This window comes from Rhea americana, unplaced genomic scaffold (genome assembly GCF_003343005.1).
Source record: "Rhea americana isolate MKP2758 unplaced genomic scaffold, rheAme1 scaffold_1095, whole genome shotgun sequence".
Taxonomy (NCBI): Eukaryota; Metazoa; Chordata; class Aves; order Rheiformes; family Rheidae; genus Rhea; species Rhea americana.
Genome location: NW_028185145.1, coordinates 1 through 6184, shown reverse-complemented (window position 1 = coordinate 6184; position 6184 = coordinate 1). Strand labels below are relative to the sequence as shown.

The 6184-nt window shown below is 35.3% G+C and overlaps 1 long non-coding RNA gene across 1 annotated transcript; it reads right to left on the bottom strand.

Moving 5' to 3' along the window:
• Nucleotides 1-371: 371 nt before the first annotated feature.
• On the bottom strand, nt 372-6150 carry LOC146601109 (uncharacterized). The gene is made up of 4 exons (XR_014896725.1): nt 6001-6150; nt 5234-5266; nt 4011-4182; nt 372-479 (listed from the first exon to the last, which is right to left on the bottom strand). It is a non-coding gene; the product is annotated as an uncharacterized LOC146601109 (long non-coding RNA).
• Nucleotides 6151-6184: the final 34 nt, after the last annotated feature.

Sequence of the window (6184 nt, the reverse complement as noted above, 5' to 3'; positions counted from 1 at the left end):
ACAAAATACTTCTAGTTGTTGCAGAAAAGTGAGAGCCCCCAGTTGTAACACCCCTCTGATAAAAAAAAAAAAAAACACAATGCATAACAACTACTTGTATTTTCCTTTAAAAGTTTTTTTGATTTATATGGCTTTATCTCCTTTATCAAACAGCATTATCATAGGAACAGTTAACAGCTACAACACAAACTAATAAAAGAAGAAATCATACTTTTAATAGACTTACTGGGACAGTAATTATATTTCTGGGTGATAAATCAGAACCTTTAGTCTTTTTAAAAATATAACTAGTATTCTGAACATAGAGGGTAGGAATACCTAATCAAAAGTTTTTGTCACTGATTTGGAAAAAAAAAAAACACACTTACCATTGCCACCAAAGACATGAATATCCAACTGTTCACAGAGATACATTGCAAACGTATTCACCTGAGGCAGGAGACCAACAAAGAATACTATGGGGAAACATAGTGTAAACACTGCAGGAGGGGAAAAAAAGAAAAATGATGCAAAAGCTGTGAAAAATATAGCATTGTACATATTCTTCAGTTCCTTCAAGTTCTAGGGTAACACACAACATAGTTCAACAGCACTAAAGCTTTTCTACTATAACTTCTAAGGAAAACAGCCGTTAAACAAATCTATACTTTAACCACTATATTTCATCTACCTGAATCATTACATAGACCAATAATCATTTCTTTCATTTTGATTTTATCACTATAAAAATGACATGGGCCAGTTCAGGATGGCTGTAGTTTTGTGTAATAAAGTTCTTGTAAAAATAAGCTAAGAACATTTACAAGGATTTATAAGTTTTCCTTCATTATAACGAAGGCTCACATAAACTCTAGACAGGCAATTAGGTGTATGAGCAATGTACCATCAGCCCTGCCGATTTAAGAGGGGCCATGCGTTTCACCCCTAGATTTTGTGCTGCCTGTAATGCCTGACAAGTTTACCCAGACTTTTCCATACCAGTTCTGAAAAATTCTGTATTGTTCAAATCCAAATTACATTTTTCAAAGTGAAAAAACGGTAACTTGGTATAAGCCACTAAAATCACAGAAGATTACAGGATTTATAAGAACGCAAATACAAATAAAGTCACTTAATTTTAATAGAGAGAACGGTCTGTCCAGACCTGTGCATATCCCTAACTTCCCGTTTTCAGAAATGAGATGGAAAAAAAAAATTGCCTTTTACACACAAGCAGTCAGTAGTTTAGGCACACTTCACAAAAAACAGTATTTAATAAGCACTAGTTCCCAGGGATAGAAGAATCAAGCCAGGAAAACATTCCTAGAAGAAAAAAAACTGACTGCTTGGGGAGGATTTTCTATAATCTTACCAACTTGTAGCTTCAGTAACCAAAAGACAAAAACAGCTTGAAAATATCTGGTAAAGAACTGGAAGTCTCAGTTTTAAGTTTCTAACATTATATCCACAGGGTGATTAGATATTAAAGGCCAAATTGTTAAAGTGGTCCACAGTGGGGTAAATACAGAGAAGAACATGAAATACATATATACTATATACACATATGCACACTTTTTTAAAAGCTTTGGCAAAGTTAAATAACTAAGATTTTTAAACACATACAATCAGGGACAGGTAAAAACACTGAGTTCTGTACTTCTTGCTAATACAAGTTAGGAAATACATGACTTGGTACCAGGTACTCAGGACCTGTAGGAAGTTTTTTTCAAGAGTTTTCATGTCTAACTTAAGTCATAACTGCAAGCAGTCTATATAGTGCTTCCTTTCTGAGACATTAAAAAGGTTGCTTTATGAAGGCCTGAAAATTGAACTAGCATGGGTCAGCTGAAAATTTATAATGAACAAAAAAAATTGGGAAAATAAACTTCATAGGGAGAAGGCCAGCAAAAAGCCAGTATTTCTGATGGCTTTTGAATTTTATAATTGACTTGCTCTGTAATGGGGCCCCTTTAGGAGAAAACAGCTGATATTAACATGTAGCTGGTTTAGATTAGTTGTCAAATTCCAGTACATGGGAGGCTTAACAATTAATCTTAGACCTCACTTGTCTGCTGGTAGGACAGAGCAATTGCATCATCCAAACTTGAAGTTTGCCTTGTCCTGCATCTATGTTGTTCTAGTAGATGTGCCTGAGAACAGGCCAAAAAGACAGCTGTGGTTTTTACTTTGTGCTGGCAATTTATGTTTATTAGCAGTCAACTTTGCAGTATACACAAAGGGTTTGGAAACAGTGCTTCAGTAGCATCATTAGCTGGTCCAAAGGCAAGTTTTGATGAGTAGCGCTCTAGGAACCTGATTTTTACATGTAGAACTGGTAAGAAATATCAACTGCACAAGCTTTAGCAAGATACCTGAGAATAGTAAAACAAAGGGATCAAAAAGCATTTAAAACACTGGAACTAAGAATTTTTAAAAGCTAAATCCAAGACGGATGTAGTCTGGAGAAGATGCCAACATCTCTTAAGACTAGGTCGTTTGTAAACTCATTGTAAATACAAAATAATGTGGAGTAAAAAAGTACTGTAAGAGTCTTTTCAAGTCACTTTCATGATACAACACACAGCCTATACTGAAATGTATATTTTACCTTATGGAGTTATGAATGAACAATATTGCAGTAACTTGAGTTAAGGGGAAAAAGGAAGAGATGATCTCAGACTAAGAGAACAAAACAAGGGAAAAAAATGAAACTRATTTATTTCTTGAATGACTGAACATCTGCCGTTTTAATTCCTTGTMCCATTATAGATACAGAATGAACACCACAAATATCAGTGCATAAATAGCTCCACAAAAGTTATAAGAAAACACCTTTAGAAATGCCTGGACAATCCTCTGTTCATAAATAAGAGGCTTAGAATTTTTCCCCTTGACATTTTAATTTAAGTACAGATTTACCAGCAGAAAGTAAAAAAGGGGAATAGCGTAAGGTATGAAATTCAGATTGTTCTTAGAGTCACATCACAAGTATTAATTTTCAGAATGCCTGAGTCAGTAATTGTTACTCATCAATTACAAATCCAAACAGAAAAAAAAAGTAGTAATAAAAAGAGTCAGAAAGCCAAAGATAAGGTTTTCTTTTTCTTGATAAAAGATTGTCCAAGAACTGAAATCAAACATTCACAATATTCAGCTGAGGTATTCTATTGCACATAAATGCTTTGGTACAACTGAAAAGCTTCAAAGACAAAGCAGGTATGTTCAATTTAGCTGATCTCTTAGGCAATTTCTCCTCTAAAGAAAATCACCCAAACAACATAGCTTCATTGGTGGTTTTGGTTTGTTTGTGTTTGGGGGAAGAGGAAGGCACCGTTTTTTGGAGAAATTGTTTTAATGCCAGCATTATTCTGAAAGCACCGTCCTCATCCAAGTACAATGAAGGCACATCATTCACAGTTCAAAGTCACACTTTTGGTATTACTGATAGGAGGCCTGTTCTGAGGTAAGACATTAATTAAATGAGGTTTAATCTGTCTATAATATATTTAAAAATTCTTGTGTCCCTACTGTTCTGCCCAACTGCTAAATACAAATAACCTGCCTTAAAAGGGCTCCTGTTCAATTGTGACAAGTCTCTCTAGGCAGCTTTATTAAAAAAAAAAAAAAAAAGCCAATTCAAAATGCTTAAGCACTGAGTAGGTAGGTCCAAGCACAGAACAACATATCCCAGTCCAAGTTAAAGAATGTAAGGGTTTAGGGCCAAGTACTGAGCTATTAGGTAGTGCGGAAGGGAGGAGGAAAAAAAAAGTATTTCTAGTTTAACTCTGACAGCATTTTAGTTGACATTGACATTCCAGCTGTCTGTGACAGCAAAACTTAATTGCCAAGAGGGTAGGGTGCTGGAAACAAACTTTCCTATAAACACCAGCAAATCTAAAGTTACTCCTCCTAAAACTAAATAAACTATAATTAGAAAATTATGATGCAACTGTGTCAGAAATAGACTGTGAATACAAAATAATTCCATTGTGGTGAAACAAACTGTTCAAACTCACAAGGAAGCCACTCACCTATAACTAAGTCTCTGGCTGACAGCAGCAGCAATGGGTTGGTGAAAGCCATTCCATACAACCTGAATCTTGTTGTAGATATGTTTCTGCTGCCATAATCCAACAGCCAAATAAGACCACAACATAAACAGAAATATACAGGCCTACTATAGGCTATGATACGGTTATGACCCTGTTGGGGTGAGGTGGGGGGGGGAAAGAGGGAGAAAGGAGGGGAACAAAAACAAAAAGACATTTGTTTTATTGCCAAAAGAAAGAGTTTTATTACCAGAAAAGTATTTCATAATTAAAGTTTAATTTCTGTTCATTAGCTAGACTCCCACTATGTGCTGCAATCTCACCACTTAAGTTTAGATCATAAAATCCTCAGTGTATTGCTTTTCAGTGCTATAAATCTATGAGGTTTGTGGCTTTTAAGTAATGAATGAATACACAGCAGATAGACTGAAGCTATCTATGTTTACCCTATTCTCCTCTGAGTTTTAAAGCATTTTTCCTGTAATACTAAACAGAGGAAACTAACTAGGCTTCATAAGCAATAGGGAGGAATACATTAATTTCGAAGAAAGAGCAATTAAGGTTTTATCGATCAGATGCTGCTGTTGAATGCATTCATTAAAACATGACTCATTACCTAAATTACTATGAATAGTAATTCCTTGCTGCAGAGGAATAGTGTTTTYTCACATCTTGTTTAGGACACACAARAACATTATGATCTGCTAAACTGCCAGAATACTGACATGCTGTTCAACACTATCATATCACTTTCCATGCTCAAACATTAATACTTGCTCATAAGAGCATTATGGCAACTACTCATGGTTTTACCAAGTGAAAAAATAAGGCTGCGTCCACAGATAGAACAAGTGAATGGTCTACAAGGGCAGTACAGAACATCAGAAAAGCAAATTATAACTAAGAATCTTTTTGGGTATAATTACCTGAATAGAGTGTGACTGACAAACCTATTACAACAGAACTCCATAGCATAAGCTAGACTCTAAGCAGGGAGACCATGATATGCTAAATACATGCAGAAACTGTATGGGGTAAGGAAAGAGAGCTCCATTCCCTTCTCGCATGCTAAAACTGCATACACCTCTTGTGCCTGAAGTAGCACTTTGAGAAATCCAAACGCTCAAAAATCAAGAMGTTCAGTTCTCTGCAGGGGAAGTTCTACATCTGCAAGGTTACTGAGGTGAAACATGTCTATGACTTACATGTCGAGGGGAAGAAGAATCTGGTTGAACACTCTGAAATCAAAATGCAAAGAAAAATTATCCACTTTGTGGATAAGTTCATCTACCCTCCTTTCCCCCATGTTTATTAATTCAACCACTTTTAATATCTAAAATGAATTTCACATTTGATGATCCACTGTGAGCCTCCAGAAAGCAGAACGTATTAAAATAAATCATAAAATACATTCAAAGAGCATGTATCTACTGCCAAAATTCTAAAGAAATCAAAATTTTATCTGTTCAAAATGCCTGAAGTAAAACATTTTACACTGTTCTACAAAGTGTTAGGCATTTCAATTTTAACTACAATTTGCATCCTAATAGTCTAATCATAATCATGAGGGGAGAAAAAAATATGCTTAGATGTGTATTTACTTAATAGGAACATATTCAAGTGGATCCACTGAAAAACAATACAATTTCAGGTTTAGTTAGTAGATTGTTTTCAACCAATGAGAATTTTCTCTCTTTAGGAACACAAAGTGCATGAGAACAACAAATAAAGGGCTGTACAACAAACATACACAGAACTATTGTAAGTGACCTTGTTTGACCATCTAGCAAACTTCCCCAGCAGCTGGGGCTTCCTCATTTCATTGAAAACACACACACACAGGGTTCTCCTTAAAGCCCTAACTGGCAGACAATACCCAACCTCGAAACATTTTGTAACACGGAAGTTTGTTACACAAACGAATTAAGTTAGTTCTACCATTTATAAAAAGCAAAGATGGAAATAAAAATACCTTCAACAGTGAGTACTGACAACTGGCTATTACCAGGCAGAACTGGAAGACCCAAATATCCTTGAAAAAGCCCTCTATAAGTAGTACAGAACCCAGAAATGCAACTAGAATAGCTAGGATGACAGCTAACACGTTTTCAAGGATCTCACGATTCCTGTATTAGGAAAAAAAAAAAAAAAAAAAA